Source organism: Danio rerio, chromosome 3 (assembly GCF_049306965.1).
Source record: "Danio rerio strain Tuebingen ecotype United States chromosome 3, GRCz12tu, whole genome shotgun sequence".
NCBI classification, from domain to species: Eukaryota; Metazoa; Chordata; class Actinopteri; order Cypriniformes; family Danionidae; genus Danio; species Danio rerio.
Window position 1 is genome coordinate 2,746,705 of NC_133178.1, and position 16,203 is coordinate 2,762,907.

The 16,203-nt window shown below is 41.0% G+C and overlaps 2 protein-coding genes across 4 annotated transcripts in view; one reads left to right on the top strand and one right to left on the bottom strand.

Annotated features, from left to right (window-relative positions):
* The window catches only part of LOC141381087 (uncharacterized), a 460,537-nt gene that overhangs the window by 17,435 nt on the left and 426,899 nt on the right, over window positions 1-16,203 (top strand). The window lies entirely within an intron of this gene.
* The window catches only part of LOC137490032 (interferon-induced very large GTPase 1), a 114,746-nt gene that overhangs the window by 12,784 nt on the left and 85,759 nt on the right, over window positions 1-16,203 (bottom strand). For both annotated transcript variants that reach the window (XR_012400694.1, XR_012400693.1), the window contains one exon: window positions 3,714-3,828. The gene's annotated coding sequence lies outside the window, so the exon portion shown is untranslated. The remainder of the gene's footprint in view (window positions 1-3,713; window positions 3,829-16,203) is intronic.

Consider the following 16,203-nt stretch of genomic DNA (forward strand, 5'->3'; position numbering starts at 1 on the left):
CAAGAACACCAACTACAGCAACAACATCAAGAACACCAACTACAGCAACAACATCAAGAACACCAACTACAGCAACAACATCAAGAACACCAACTACAGCTACAACATCAAGAACACCAACTACAGCAACAACATCAAGAACACCAACTACAGCAACAACATCAAGAACACCAACCACAGCAACAACATCAAGAACACCAACCACAGCAACAACATCAAGAACACCAAACACAGCAACAACATCAAGAACACCAACTACAGCAACAACATCAAGAACACCAACCACAGCAACAACATCAAGAACACCAACCACAGCAACAACATCAAGAACACCAACCACAGCAACAACATCAAGAACACCAACCACAGCAACAACATCAAGAACACCAAACACAGCAACAACATCAAGAACACCAACCACAGCAACAACATCAAGAACACCAACCACAGCAACAACATCAAGAACACCAAACACAGCAACAACATCAAGAACACCAACTACAGCAACAACATCAAGAACACCAACTACAGCTACAACATCAAGAACACCAAACACAGCAACAACATCAAGAACACCAACTACAGCTACAACATCAAGAACACCAACCACAGCAACAACATCAAGAACACCAACCACAGCAACAACATCAAGAACACCAAACACAGCAACAACATCAAGAACACCAAACACAGCAACAACATCAAGAACACCAACTACAGCAACAACATCAAGAACACCAACAACAGCAACAACAAGTACTCCAACCAATTCATCAACATCAAGAAGACCAACCACAGCAACAACAAACACATCTTGATCAAGCATTTTCAGATGATGTAGTAAACATAAATGCTTATAATATTCACAGGAAAGGTAGAAATAAATATGGTGGAGGGGTTACATATTAACTATATATTCAAAGTCATATTCCAGTGAAGATAAGGCAAGACTTAATACCTGTAGATGTGGAGGTTCTGTGGCTACACAGTTACCATTTGTCAAATCATTACTTGTTGGCTGTTGTTACAGACCACTGTGTGCAAATAGTTGTCATGTAAGTGAATTGTGTGATATGATTGATAATGTATGTGATACTGGAAATGAAATGTACTTAATGGGTGGTTTAAATATTAATTGGGTGTCTCGGGTCTGTTCCCTAAAAACTAAAGTGGTGAATGTAATTAATGCATGTAATAAACAAGTTATTGATCAACCAACAGGAATTCATGTAAATAGTCTTGGTGAGAGAACTTTCTCTTGTATTGACCATATTTATACAAACTGTGTGGAAATGTGTTCTAAGGGTGAATCTGTTCCTATTGGGTGTAGTGATCATAGTATATTAGCGATCGCTAGAAAAACAAAGGAAGACTAAAAGTTATTTATAAAAGATCATATAGAAAGTTTTGTCAGGACTTAGTTTGCAATGATGTAAATAACATATGTTGGGCTGATGTTTACAAGGAAGGTCATCCTGATGATGCATTAGCAGCTTTTGATAGATTATTGTAGTTTTTGGTGGATAAACATGCACCTATGAAGAAACACAGTGAAGAATATTAGGGCACCATGGATTGATAATGAACTGAAGAGCATGATGGCGGAAAGAGATGCGGCAAAGGGTATAGCAAATAGAACTGGGAATAAGCAGGATTGGGAAGTCTATTGTAAATTGCGTAATAAAGTAACTGAGATTATTAGAAAAAAGAAAAGGACATTTTATCAATTAAAAATAAGTGAAAATAAATATGATGGAAAAATTGTGGAATATCATTAATGAAACAATGGGTAGGAAATCAGGTCAAACTCCTTTTTTTATTGTTATAGGTGATTTATTTTTTAATTAAATCAGATGAAAATCCCAATTGTTTTAAAGATTTTATTAGAAATGAAGTGAATAAGCTTAGGGAAGAAATGTGAACTGATAATATTATATCAAGTGGAAAGTAAATTGAAAAAATAGTAAGTGATAACCCAGCTCTATGCTTTGAATTGAAGGAAGTTAATGTACAACAAGTGGAACAAAATTATGAATGATAAATATAGATAAACCATCAGGAAGGGAAAACTTAGATCAGGGGTGTCCAAATTCGGTTTTGGAGGGCTGGTGTCCTGCAGATTTTAGCTCCAACTTGCCTCAACAAACCTGCAAGGATGTTTCTAGAAAGCCTAGTAAGAGCTTGATTAGCTAGCCCAGGTGTGTCTGATTAGGGTTGGAACTAAACTTTGCAGGACACCGGCCCTCCATGACTGAGTTTGGAGATGCCTGTCTTAGATGGTTGCCTTGTAAAATTATTGGCCAGTTGTTTGGTGGAACCAGTTGTATTTTCAATGTGAGTATTAAAGAAGGGAGTCTCCCTTTAGCTTAGAAAGAAGCAAAGGTAGTTCCTTTACAGAAAATTGCAGCACTGAGTTTTAGTGGGGCTAATAGTCGACCAATACGTTTATTGGCAGTTCTTAGTAAAGTGTTTGACAGTAACAGTAGTGTGTGAACAAATTCAATTATTTTTTAAATAAAATAGTTTATTCTCTGACTTTCTGCATGCATATCGAGTAGGACATTCAACAGGAACAACATTAACACAAATAATTGATGATTGTTTAGTACAGATTGATGATAGTAATTCAGTAGTAACAGTATTGTTGGATTTTAGCTCTGCTTGTGATGTACTGGATCATAAACTATTGCTTGAAAAATTAAAAAGTTATACATTTACTCCTCAAACTGTGCATTGGTTTAAAAGTGTATTTTATAATGGAAGTTATTCGGAAGTAAAAGAGTTGCAATGTGGTGTACTTCAGGGAAGTTTAGGACCGTTGTTATTTTCTATTTTTACTAATGATCTTCCTTTGGGTTTAAAGCATGCAAGGGCAGTGATGTGTGCAGATGATAAAACATTATACAATTAGTTACAATTAGTGGTAAAGTGGGTACAGAATAATAAAATGGTTTTAAATTTGACAAAAACCAAAAGTATTGTGTTTGGATCAAACGTTCTGTTGAAATGTAAGCCACAGTTAAATGAGTCTAATGAGTGTGCCTATTGAACAGGTAGAGGAAATGAGGCTTCTTTCAGATCTTCTTGATAGGTTAAAGTGGTCAAAACAGATGGATAAAATGGTAATAGTTATGGGAAGAGGTTTGTTAATTATTAAGAGATGTGTAAAATTTTCACCACAGTACTGGATCTCTCAAATTGTTCAGGCAATTGTTCTTTCTTATCTAGATATTTGTCCAGTGATCGAGTGGGTTTGGAATCACTTGAGCACTAGTAAATGGTGATTTGATTAGATTTTTTGCTGAACTGTCTCTTTAATGTCTTATAATCAGCGTTAATGTCAGGGATGCTACAACACGTGTTTTTGCTGCCCTCTTCTGGAGACTCTCTAGTTAGAATTAGACTACAGATTTAACCTATTGTGCTTATTTTTTTTTACTAGATGTAAAATAGGTCTCTGATGTCCCTAGAGCAAGTGTGTGAAGTTTCATCTCAGAATACCACATGAATAATGTTTTGAACTCGACCCTTTTAGGCTGAAATCCAAATTGCTGTGTTTTGGTGACTGTCGCTTTAAATTCAAATGAGATTGTGCTTTTCTCAAGAGAATAAAAAGTGACAATCCATAATAATTAACAGCATTAATCATCAAATTAACTAATGTTTCATGTTTCATGCTTGTCCAGTGATGTTTAACAGGGGTTTACACTCACAGTGCTGGATCTCTTCTTCTCCTGTAGAGCTGTAACTCTGAGCCGCACAGGAGAGAGCGCAGGTCTCTGGAGCTTCAGGACAGCACTTCCATATCAATGGGTCCTCTGATGCTGTCTGGAAGAAAAACAGGTGAAGATTTAAACTAATTTAAATTATTAGTAAGGTGATATTTCTATCAGTGTTGTCAAAAGCACTAGACATGATACTCTTTTGTACAGGTAAACACTTCCATTTTCAACATACCTAATCAGATGTGTTTAAAAGCCTGCTCAACAGCGCACAAATGTTAGCAGGAAATTTAGCAGTTTCAAATGACTGTGTGAATTAGTATCACTGTTGTTTTTCTATGGTGCATCAGTCATTTCTACATTGTAGTTCGATTTGTAGCATTATTTCCCCTGTTTACAGATCCGTGGGTGCCGGAAAAAGTTTCTGAGGTGTCTTGTCTTTGTGCTTCTCTGATGGCTCTGCTGGTTCCTCTCATGAGTGTCTTCATCATCTTTTAGAGAAATAATGCCTAATATCACACCTGCATTTTATAATCTTATATTTTAATGTGGATGTGGGATGGGAGCCAAACTGATTGTGAGTTTTTTATTGTATAATTATTTCATCAGTTATATACTACCTTTAATCAAATTTTACAAGTGAAAATAACAAAGATAAACAGATTCATGTTTATTAATCATGCAGAAACAAAATAGACTCATTCCTGTTCTGTAATTCCTCTTCAGTTTCTTCAATCTTTATTAAACTAATTTGCTTGCTTAGCAGTTTAGTCAAGTGTTTAATTAAAAAAAAAAACTTAACATGTCAACAGTTCCAAATCATTATGCACAACAGAGTTTAAAAACATGTTATAGTCTGTAAAGACCTGAAAATAGTAATTTGTTGAATTTGCCATGTTTACTGGAATAAAAAAAGCTATTTTAAATTACAAACCTCCTAACATGGCAAGGTACATGTTAAAATAAGTCCCTTTCTTTGATATCACCATTCTTGCATGTATTAAACTTGTACGTTTTTGGAAAGTTTCTGCTTAAATTTCTTTGCAGGATGTCAGAATAGTCAGAGCTGCTGTGTTGATCCTAACTGCCTTCACCCTCAAAGATATTTTGCTTGGAGATGCTCCAAAGGTTGTCAATATAGTTGAGGTCAGGGGAGGATGGTGGCCACATCATGAACTTTTCTCCTTTTATGTCCAAAGCAGACAATGCCACACATGTATTCACATGTAGGGCCTGTGGTGGCCAGCGGCTCCCCTGCTCATCAGTAAACAAGACTGTTTGAAAATTAGTCATTATTGGGCGCCACTGTGGCTCAGTGGTTAGCACTGTGGCCTTACAGCAAGAAAATGAGGCTGCGTCCGAAACCGCATACTTTCATTCTATATAGTACGCTAAAATCAGTATGCGAGCTGAGTAGTATGTCCGAATTCATAGAATTCGAAAATCAGTAGACGAGAAGTACCAGGATGACTTACTACTTCCGGTGAGATTCTGAAGTGCGCATCCCATGCACGCTGCGCTATCCCATAATGCCCCGTGAGAGAATATATGAATGGAAGTGAGGCGACGCAACTGACGCAGATAGGTCACGGGACCATGATAAAATGGCGGATGTAGTACGTCCAAATTCCATTCATACTTTTCACAATCATACTGTATAGAACATACTTTTCTAACAGCCGAGTAGTACATTTAAATTCAAATGCAGTACCTACTGAGTAGTAGACGGTTTCGGACACAGCTTTAGTCTTTATGGATGTTTGGGCCACTGCAACATTTCTGCCAAATAGTAGGTTTATGAACAGCTGCAATCCTCTGAAGGATCCTACACCTTGAGGTTTGTGGGACCTCAGATGCACCAGCAACTTCAAATATCTGTGTTCTGCTTTGTAAAGGCATTTAAGCCGCTGCTCTCTTAATCTGATGAATTTGTCTGGCAGAACCCTTCCTCATTCTGCCCTTATCTGCAAAATCCTGCCTGTGATTTAAATCAGCCACCAATCTCTTGACATTACAGTGATCACACTTACATTTTCCTGAAATATCTAATGTTTTCATATTCTGTCCAAGTCATAGCAGTATTAGATGTTTTTCAGCAGCAGAAAAATCTCTTTTCTTTTCCATCTTTTCCACTGGCCTCAGCTGGCAAACTAATTACTGCAGTTGTCTGAGATTGATTTCAGTGACCCAAAGAGCACTGAAAACTTGGTATTACTTGGGATGGGAACATGATGGCATTTAAAGTCTACAAGACACAAACAAGAGCACTAGAAAGATGACATTTGTCCATACAGTATTTGGTAGGCTTCTGCTGGTATCTATATTTGTGGCTGGAAAGACCCTGCTCTCATCTACTGAACACAATTTACAAAATCTATTGCAAGGACATTGACCTTTAAAGGGCACCAATGGTGAAATATCTGCTTTTCAAGCTGTTTGGACAGACGTGTGTATAGTGTATAGACGTCCTATTGGGGTGATAAACACACACAGTGCTTTTTTTAATTCAACAACATAAAAACGGTGGACCAATTGGAGCGGTTTTCAGAGTGACCGCAACTTGACGTAGGAGTGTGGTCCGCCCGCCCACCAATATTGATTGACAGGCACGTCCCCATATCCTCAGTTTGTTGTTTCACGTCCGCCATTTTCAGTGAGAGTCAAAGCAATGTCACTAGAGGAACACCCTTGCTCTATTTTTAGATGTAAGGCTAATTGGGCTCAACACAAGATCAATATTCTCCACATTATCACTCTAATAAGAATTATTGGTTGTATCTTTCTGGAGGTTTCCAAACGTGTACTTTTCATTGCGTCTATCTTAAACTTCAGCCGTTTGCATTTCCCTTGTTCTCAGAACCTCCCTGTGATCTTAGCTAGGTGCAGCTGGAAAAGTGAAAATAAAATAACAAACTTTTCTTAAGCATTTTGGAATTCTGGGCGTGAGTTTCTGTCGGGGTGCACGCGGCGGCGCTTCAAGACTTGGAGCGCTGTTGTGTGTGCCTTGATGGAAACTTGTTTAGAGTTCTAAAATGCATGGCGTGAGGATTTGGGACACTTTATGTTTCTGCTGCGCCACAGAGAGCGTCTGGTGTGCCGTGTCACGACTTCGAGCGGAGCATCTGGTGCCTCAGTCAAAGTCGGTCTGTGTCCGAGTTGTACATGTACGGCTGATTGCTGATCCTCTCACTCCCGCTCCTTCTCTCAGGCCCCGTTTACACTAGTGCGTTTTAGTTTTAAAACGGTGTTTTAGAATGAAAACGATCCGCGTCCACACTCGCGTTTTACCCAGCGTTTCTGAACTGCTCTCCGTCCACACCAAAACGCTGAAAACGCACATCACGTGACCACACACACACACACACTCTCGGGCAAGCGCTGCAGCCCATCTACCCAGATGAGAGCTCTGCTAGTCGGACTTCTCATCAAGCATCTCCTGCTGGATCTAATCTCACTATATTTATTAAACGGGATATTTTATTCATCTTGTTGTCTTTATCAAACCACATATTCCCCTACTTTGGTCATTGGAATCTATTACTTGTTATTAGGTAACGTGTTTTGGCTGAGCGCAAAGAGAGTTTAATTATAAATGTAAGCACGTACATTCTGTATATTGACTGATCGCTTGCCTTTATTTCCTATAATGTATAAACTTATTGTATGTTATACTTTTATAATGGCCATTATCGATTATTAAAACTGATACTCAGCAAAAGAGAGGGTGTGTTTCGTATTTTCACTGAAATTGAAAGGAGGCAGTTGTTAAAGGCTCCGTTTTGTTATAAATATCCACACAGTGAAGATGACGCTCATGCAGCACGACGCCTCAACATTTCTACTGTCTGTTAAGTTGCTAATATCGAAATGAAAATAGGCAGTTCCTTATATCATGTTTACATTTTATTGTTGAGAAAGTGAAACAACGTAGGGTGATGTGAATGAAGTTATAAAGTACACTGTTCCCTTTGAAGATTTGAGAAGCATGAAAACGGCCTCTTCAGCATTTTCGAAACGCTCCGTTTTCGGCGCTCGAGAACTCCGGCGTAGTGTGGACGGTTGGCGTAACCGTAGCAAAACTTTTTTCAAACTAAAACGCATTAGTGTAAACAGTGCATCAGTCTGCCTTTCTGTTGCAAAAACAACTCTTGGCTCCGCCCCTTTGTAACATTGGGCGGGAAGCCGAAACTAATTTTTATGTGAAGCAACACGCCCCTTGAACAGCAGGCTGTGTAAACGCCCCCAACATGACACTGTTTAACACATTATAATAAAAACATCTGAACTGTGTGTTGAACTGAACCTAAACTGGCACACTCAGAACAACCATAATATTAATATTATATCATAAAAAAGGGGTAAACTATGTGCTCTTTAATGATCCATCCTGGTATAATGACTTTTCAAACTCTACACATAAAACAATCTGAAGAATCTATTTCATCAATACTTAATAATTGTTTTGCCCAACAACTATTCGACAAGTCTAAGTGTGCTTCATGCAGGCAAGTGGGTTGAACAAACCACCTACACACTCTCTCCTCTCTGTATGCACCAGACATTAATATCAACACTAGTGTAAAAACATTGTGTGTGCTTCATGCAGGCGAATGGGCTGGACAAAGCCCCTGTAGGACACTGTTTCCCATTTCCGTACTTGTCGTAGCATTTACACACTGCAACTCTCTAATGATTTGAAATGCTTCTTTATCCTTTTAGTAAATTGCTTTGGATAAAAGTGTCTGCTAAATGAGCAAATGTAAAGGTAAATGCTTTTTGACCCTGCATGCAAGCAACCTGTTGTTGGGGACACCCCAAACCAGAATACGAACCTTTAATAGTCCATAATAGGCACTCTTTAATGCTGTATTATGTGGAGCTGCAGCTCTACAGTCTGACAGCCAGAGGTCAGTGTGCAGATTCAGAAAACACACACACACACACACACACACACACACACTCACACACACACACACACTCTCAATATGCAGCTTAAAACACGATAAATATGTGGTTTGTATTTACACTGAACACATAAGATACAAGAGGATTTAATATGGTATATATTTAGGTCTTTGTTTAGGGTTGATATACTGACACATTGTGCGTTTCACACTGTATTCAAGTGTAATGGAAAGTAAATAATCTACTCGTTACAAATTTTACTCGCATGCAACCAATTTTGTTGTAGTTTTTTTATTATTTGTGTAAATTTTAAGGTATTCATTTGTTTGGTGTCATTTAATCTTTGGTGATTGTATTTAGAAGTTTTACCGACACCAAATCTCAAACAACGTAGACATAAACAGGATATTACCTTAAAAGCCAATAAAGGCTTTTCTATTAATTATTGGGAAAGGTTTGAATCATTTTGGACATCCCACTTTTTGTTCAAAGGTAAATAAAAGATGAGAAATCTTTTTTTTCACATTGATGCCTCTTGTACACTGTCTTATTATCTTTTGTCAGAAAAGAAAAAAAAACTAGTTAGTTAGATAAAAGTCAGAATTTGCCGGAGGTATGAATAATCTCCAGCTTTCTCCAGGACATTTTCAATCGAAGTGGAAATTTGCTGCATCATGGAGCTGAAATTATGAGGAACCAAATCACACTACGCCAGCCTTACTGAAGGTGCACATCAATCTCACTGGGTATAACATAATTGAACACATCCTATTTATTCCTTTTCTTTTCGGCTTAGTTCCTTTATTAATCTGGTGTCACCACAGTGGAATGAACCACCAACTTATCCAGCATATGTTTTACACAGTGGATGCCCTTCCATCAGCAACCCACACACACAATTTAGCTTACCCAATTGACCTGTATCAAATCTCTTTGGACTTGTGGGGGAAACCGGAGCACCCGGAGGAAACCCAAACAACATGGGAAGAACATGCAAACTCCACACAGAAATGCCAACTGACCCAGCCGGGACTCTAACTCGAACCTGCAACCTTCTTGCTGTGAGGCAAACAAGCTAACCACTGCGTCACAGTGCAGCCACGTCCTATGTAAGACATTTATGTTTTGAGAGAGAAAGAAAGTAAAAACAGTTCATCAATTGCAACTTAAAGTTTCTGATGACAGACTGAATTGCAGAGTTACAGAAAAAAGTCTGGGTTGTATTAACCCCACGTTGGGTCAAATATGGACAAATCAAAAGTTGGGTTAATTTTTTAAAAACTACATTTAAATTTTCCAGCAGTTTTTGTATATTCAAGAGTTGCTGCTGAACAACAATTTTCTTTTTTTAAACAGGACTAATTAATTTGGGAACTTAATCTCTTGAAGGGTTTGAATAGAAATGTGATAAAGTAATATGTTGGTTTTATAATTGTTGATTTAAATTCTAATTACATAACTAAAATGACTATTTGTGTTACTTTTCTAATTACTTCATCTGAAAAGTGATTTATTACCACAATAAGAAAACTACTTAGAAACAACACAACTTAAAACTTTATAGTAGATATAGATAGATAATTAATTTATTTTCACATACTCTGTTATAAACGAATGGGCGGCACAGTGGCTCAGTGGTAAGCACTGTGTCCTCACAGCAAGAAGGTCACTGGATCGAGTAACCATTTCTGTGAGGAGTTTGCATGTTCTCCCCATGTTGGCGTGGGTTTCCTCCAGGTGCTCCAGTTTCCCCTAAGTCCAAACATATGCGCTATAGGGGAATTGATGAACTAAATTGGCCGTAGTGTAAGAATTTGAAAGTGTATGAGAGTATATGAGAGTGTATGAGTGTTTCCCAGTTCTGGGTTGCAGCTGGAAGGGCATACTCTGTATAAAACATATGCTGGAATAGTAGTTGGTTCATTCTGATGAATAAAGGGACTAAGCTGAAGGAATGTGTCCTCTTTACATCAGTATGGTCAATTGTTTGCTTTGTTGTTGTTTTACACTGGCTTAATACTTGTGATACTTCATACCTTCACAAGAAACAGACGAGTCTTTAAATATTTTTCGAGGGCACTGTATCAGGTTTGTGCTGTAACACAAAAGCTCAGGCTGTGGGGAAAATTGTTAATGATCACAAACACAAAAGGCAGATGTCAGCATAAGGAAGGTGTACATTGTTTCATTTTTCTTGTTAAAATGAAGAAACACCATGGAAATGACAGGTGTGGTTTAATTGTGTTTGCGATTGCAGAACAGGATTTTTCCCCCATGAATGCCACAAATGCATGTGACTGTTGAAAACTTGAGGTGTGAACTACATAAGTCAACACGTCTCATAAGTAGAATTGCATTTGCATACAGTTGTGGTTTGCATAATATTAAGCTTGTTTTGAGATTGAATATAATTTTTCATGAATTTATTAACCATTATAAGAGGAATAGGGCGTCACAGTGGCTAGCATGATCGCCTCACAACAAGAAGGTCACTAGTTCGAGCATATTCTCCCCGTGTTGGCTTGGGTTTCCTCCAGGTGCTCCGGTTTTCCCCAAAGAAACACACACACACACACACACATTCTCAATATGCAGCTTAAAACACGATAAAAATGTGGTTTGTATTTACACTAAACATATAAGATACAAGAGGATTTAATATGGGATATATTTAGTTCCCCTTCGGTTTTGGAACTTCAGTGCTATACAGTGGATTTGATCTTAGAAAATCCACGTATGGGAGGATTTGGTTCAGAAGCCGCTTGTCTGAAAGAGTATTGAACGGGCCAATGAATGCAATGAATTGGCAGTGTAAGCTTGCGCAGGTGTGCTTCATTGCCAATTATTCCAGCATATAAGCACACCTGGAGCGAGCAAACGGCATCCTTTTCACATCAGAGACTTTCTGATCGAGTCGATGAGGGTTCCTCCTGCTGTGATCCAGCGATTCCGAGCGAACGAGAGCATTCACCCGCGGCTGAATTGCTGCACGCCATTCACGTTCCAGGTATGCACAACCGTGCAGCCTATGCGCTCTCACGGCAGCTGATACGCCCTGGAGAATGGAGACTCCACCCCGAGTCTGTTCAGCTGATATGGGCGCGATTCGGGGAGGCCCAGATCGATCTGTTTGCTTCCCCCAAGAACGCTCATTGCCAGTTGTTTTTTTCTCTGACCGAGGGCTCTCTCGGCTTGGATGCACTCGCCCACAGCTGGCCTCGGGGCATGCGCAAGTTGCATTTCCCCCAGTGAGCCTGCTCGCGCAGTTTCTGTACAAGGTCAGGGAGGACAAGGAACAGGTTCTGCTAGTTGCACCCCTCTGACCCAACCTGACCTGGATTACTGCAACTCTCTACTAGCTGGGCTTCCAGCTCACTCTATCAAGCCTCTTCAGCTGCTCCAGAATGCAGCAGCACGAGTTGTCTTCAATGAACCTAAACGAGCACATGTCACTCCACTGCTAGTCCATTTGCACTGGCTGCCAGTTGCTGCTCGCATCAAATTCAAAGCTCTGATGTTTGCCTACAAAGCGACTTCTGGCTTTGCTCCGTCTTATCTGCTCTCGCTTCTGCAGATCTATGTGCCCTCCAGAAACTTGCGTTCTGTGAATGAACGTCGCCTCATGGTTCCATCCCAAAGAGGGAAGAAATCACTTTCGCGAACGCTCACGCTCAATCTGCCCAGTTGGTGGAATGAACTCCCTAACTGCGTCAGAACAGCAGAGTCACTCGCTATTTTCAAGAAACGACTAAAAACTCAACTATTTAGTCTCCATTTCACTTCCTAATCTGCAATTGCCTCTTTGGATATCACACTAACCCCCCCCCCCCCCCTTCAAAAAAAGTACTAATACTTTCCTACTTAGACTTTACGAACCTGAAACTTGCCTATAGCACTTATTTATTGTTGCTCTTATAGTTGTGTAAGTTGCTTCCTTGTCCTCATTTGTAAGTTGCTTTGGATAAAAGCGTCTGCTAAATGACTAAATGTAAATGTAAATATCAGAGCTCTCCCTCCTCATGACGGCCCTCCCCTGGCAGATCCCTTGAGAGAGGACCTACTCTCTCAGGGATAGGGCACCATCTTGCACCCTCACCCCGATCTTTGGAACTTCCACCTGTGGTCCCTACACCACTGAAGACTTAGGTAACCTACCGAGTGCGGTGGTTAATACCATCACTCAGGCTAGAGCCCCCTCCACGAGGCACGCCTACGCCCTGAAGTGGAGTCTATTCACTGAATGGTGTGTCTCTCGCAGAGAAGACCCCCGAAACTGCCAGATTAGTGTTGTGCTCTCTTTCCTTCAGATAAGCTGGACAGCAGGCTGTCGCCCTCCACTCTCAAGGTTTACGTGGCCGCCATCTCCGCTTATCATAACGCGGTAGCTGGCGGCACCGTGGGAAAACACAACCTCATCATCCGGTTCCTCAGGGGTGCTAGGCGAATTAATCCATTCCGCCCCCCTCTCATGCCCTCTTGGGATCTCGCCCTCATTCTCACGAGTTACACGCAGATACCTTTGAGCCACTCGATTCAGTATCTCTAAGAATTCTGTCCCTGAAGACAGCTCTGCTGGTCGTGTTGGCCTCCATCAAGAGGGTCGGGGACCTGGAGGCATTTTTGGTCAGTGTCTCGTGCCTGGAATTCGGGCCGGACTACTCTCACGTTATCCTGAGACCCCGCCCGGGTTATGTGCCCAAGGTTCCTACCACCCCCTTTAGAGATCAGGTAGTGAACCTGCAAGCGCTGCCCCCGGAGGAGGCAGACCCAGCCCTTTCCTTACTTTGTCCAGTTTGCGCCCTGTGCATTATGTGGACCGTACTCAGAACTTAGATCTTCTGAGCAGCTCTTTGTCTGTTATGGCGGTCGGCAGCAGGGAAGTGCCGTATCGAAACAAAGATTTCCCACTGGATTGTGGATGCCATTCACTCGCTTAAGCCGTGTCCCCCGGGATTGCGAGCACACTCCACTTGGAGTGTTGCATCCTCTTGGGCGCATGCACGCGGCGCCTCTCTAACAGACATTTGTAGAGCTGCGGGCTGGGCGACACCCAACACATTTGCAAGGTTTTACAATATGCGAGTGGAGCCGGTAGGGTGTTGAAACACGCTTGCTGCGCCATTCTCCCTAACACGGAGATACTTGCACCTTATTATCTATCAGTAAAGTTCCCCGTCAGATGAGCCCTGCAGATTCCTCCGTATCCCCCAACACTAACTCAGAAGAGGAGTCACTTGCTGGCCCACTACGTTGTAGGTCTGCCCGCTGGTCAGCCCGCGTTTTGGGTATAGGTGCCTGCTATGCGTGAGCCCCACTAGGCGATCCCATATGCTTATTCCGCCACGGTTAAGTCCCCCCCCGGGTGGACCCGTGTCTTCCCTCTCTGCTAACCACTTTTTCTATGCATACTCCCCCTTCTTAGGGCTAGTCCATATGTAAATTCTGCCATCTATTCCCCACTTGGGTAGCGGATGGCCTCCACAGCGTCCTCCCTATCGGGATTGCACACTTCCCAACGTACTGTCGTATTTCCTAGAATTATCTAGATGCTCACGACTTCCCAAAAAATACATCTAAATCCATAAAACTTCTGTTGAAGTAGGATAAATTAGGGCCAGGGACACGTTGGAGGACCGCGCCTCCCATGATGTGGGTGCGTCATGCTTGCTTGACTATCCCCTCATCGGGGGTGTTGGTAAGGTGCAGTCATTATGGCATTTACCATACTTCTCCCATACGTGGATTTCCCACGTCTCATAAGTAGAATTGCATTTGCATACAGTTGTGGTTTGCATAATATTAAGCTTGTTTTGAGATTGAATATAATTTTTCATGAATTTATTAACCATTATAAGAGGAATAGGGCGTCACAGTGGCTAGCATGATCGCCTCACAACAAGAAGGTCACTAGTTCGAGCATATTCTCCCCGTGTTGGCTTGGGTTTCCTCCAGGTGCTCCGGTTTTCCCCAAAGAAACACACACACACACACACATTCTCAATATGCAGCTTAAAACACGATAAAAATGTGGTTTGTATTTACACTAAACATATAAGATACAAGAGGATTTAATATGGGATATATTTAGTTCCCCTTCGGTTTTGGAACTTCAGTGCAATACAGTGGATTTGATCTAGGAAAATCCACGTATGGGAGGATTTGGTTCAGAAGCCGCTTGTCTGAAAGAGTATTGAACGGGCCAATGAATGCAATGAATTGGCAGTGTAAGCTTGCGCAGGTGTGCTTCATTGCCAATTATCCCAGCATATAAGCACACCTGGAGCGAGCAAACGGCATCCTTTTCACATCAGAGACTTTCTGATCGAGTCGATGAGGGTTCCTCCTGCTGTGATCCAGCGATTCCGAGCGAACGAGAGCATTCACCCGCGGCTGAATTGCTGCACGCCATTCACGTTCCAGGTATGCACAACCGTACAGCCTATGCGCTCTCACGGCAGCTGATACGCCCTGGAGAATGGAGACTCCACCCCGAGTCTGTTCAGCTGATATGGGCGCGATTCGGGGAGGCCCAGATCGATCTGTTTGCTTCCCCCAAGAACGCTCATTGCCAGTTGTTTTTTTCTCTGACCGAGGGCTCTCTCGGCTTGGATGCACTCGCCCAATTGACCTATAGCGAATGTCTTTGGACTTGTGGGGGAAACCGGAGCACCTGGAGGAAACCCAAACAACATGGGGAGAACATGCAAACTCCACACAAAAATGCCAACTGACCCAGCTGGGACTCTAACTCGAACCTGCAACCTTCTTGCTGTGAGGCAAACAAGCTAACCACTGCGTCACAGTGCAGCCACGTCCTATGTAAGACATTTATGTTTTGAGAGAGAAAGAAAGTAAAAACACTTCATCAATTGCAACTTAAAGTTTCTGATGACAGACTGAATTGCAGAGTTACAGAAAAAAGTCTGGGTTGTATTAACCCCACGTTGGGTCAAATATGGACAAATCAAAAGTTTGGTTAATTTTTTAAAAACTACATTTAAAATTTCCAGCAGTTTTTGTATATTCAAGAGTTGCTGCTGAACAACAATTTTCTTTTAAAAAGGACTAATTAATTTGGGAACTTAATCTCTTGAAGGGTTTGAATAGAAATGTGATAAAGTAATATGTTGGTTTAATCGCTAAATTGTTGATTTAAATTCTATTTACATAACTAAAATGACTATTTGTGTTACTTTTCTAATTACTTCATCTGAAAAGTGATTTATTACCACAATAAGAAAACTAATTAGAAACAACACAACTTAAATCTTTATAGTAGATATAGATAGATAATTAATTTATTTTCACATACTCTGTTATAAACGAATGGGCGGCACAGTAGCTCAGTGGTTAGCACTGTGTCCTCACAGCAAGAAGGTCACTGGATCGAGTAACCATTTCTGTGAGGAGTTTGCATGTTCTCCCCGTGTTGGCGTGGGTTTCCTCCGGGTGCTCCAGTTTCCCCTAAGTCCAAACATATGTGCTATAGGGGAATTGATTAACTAAATTGGCCGTAGTGTAAGAATTTGAAAGTGTATGAGAGTATATGAGAGTGTATGAGTGTTTCCCAGTTCTG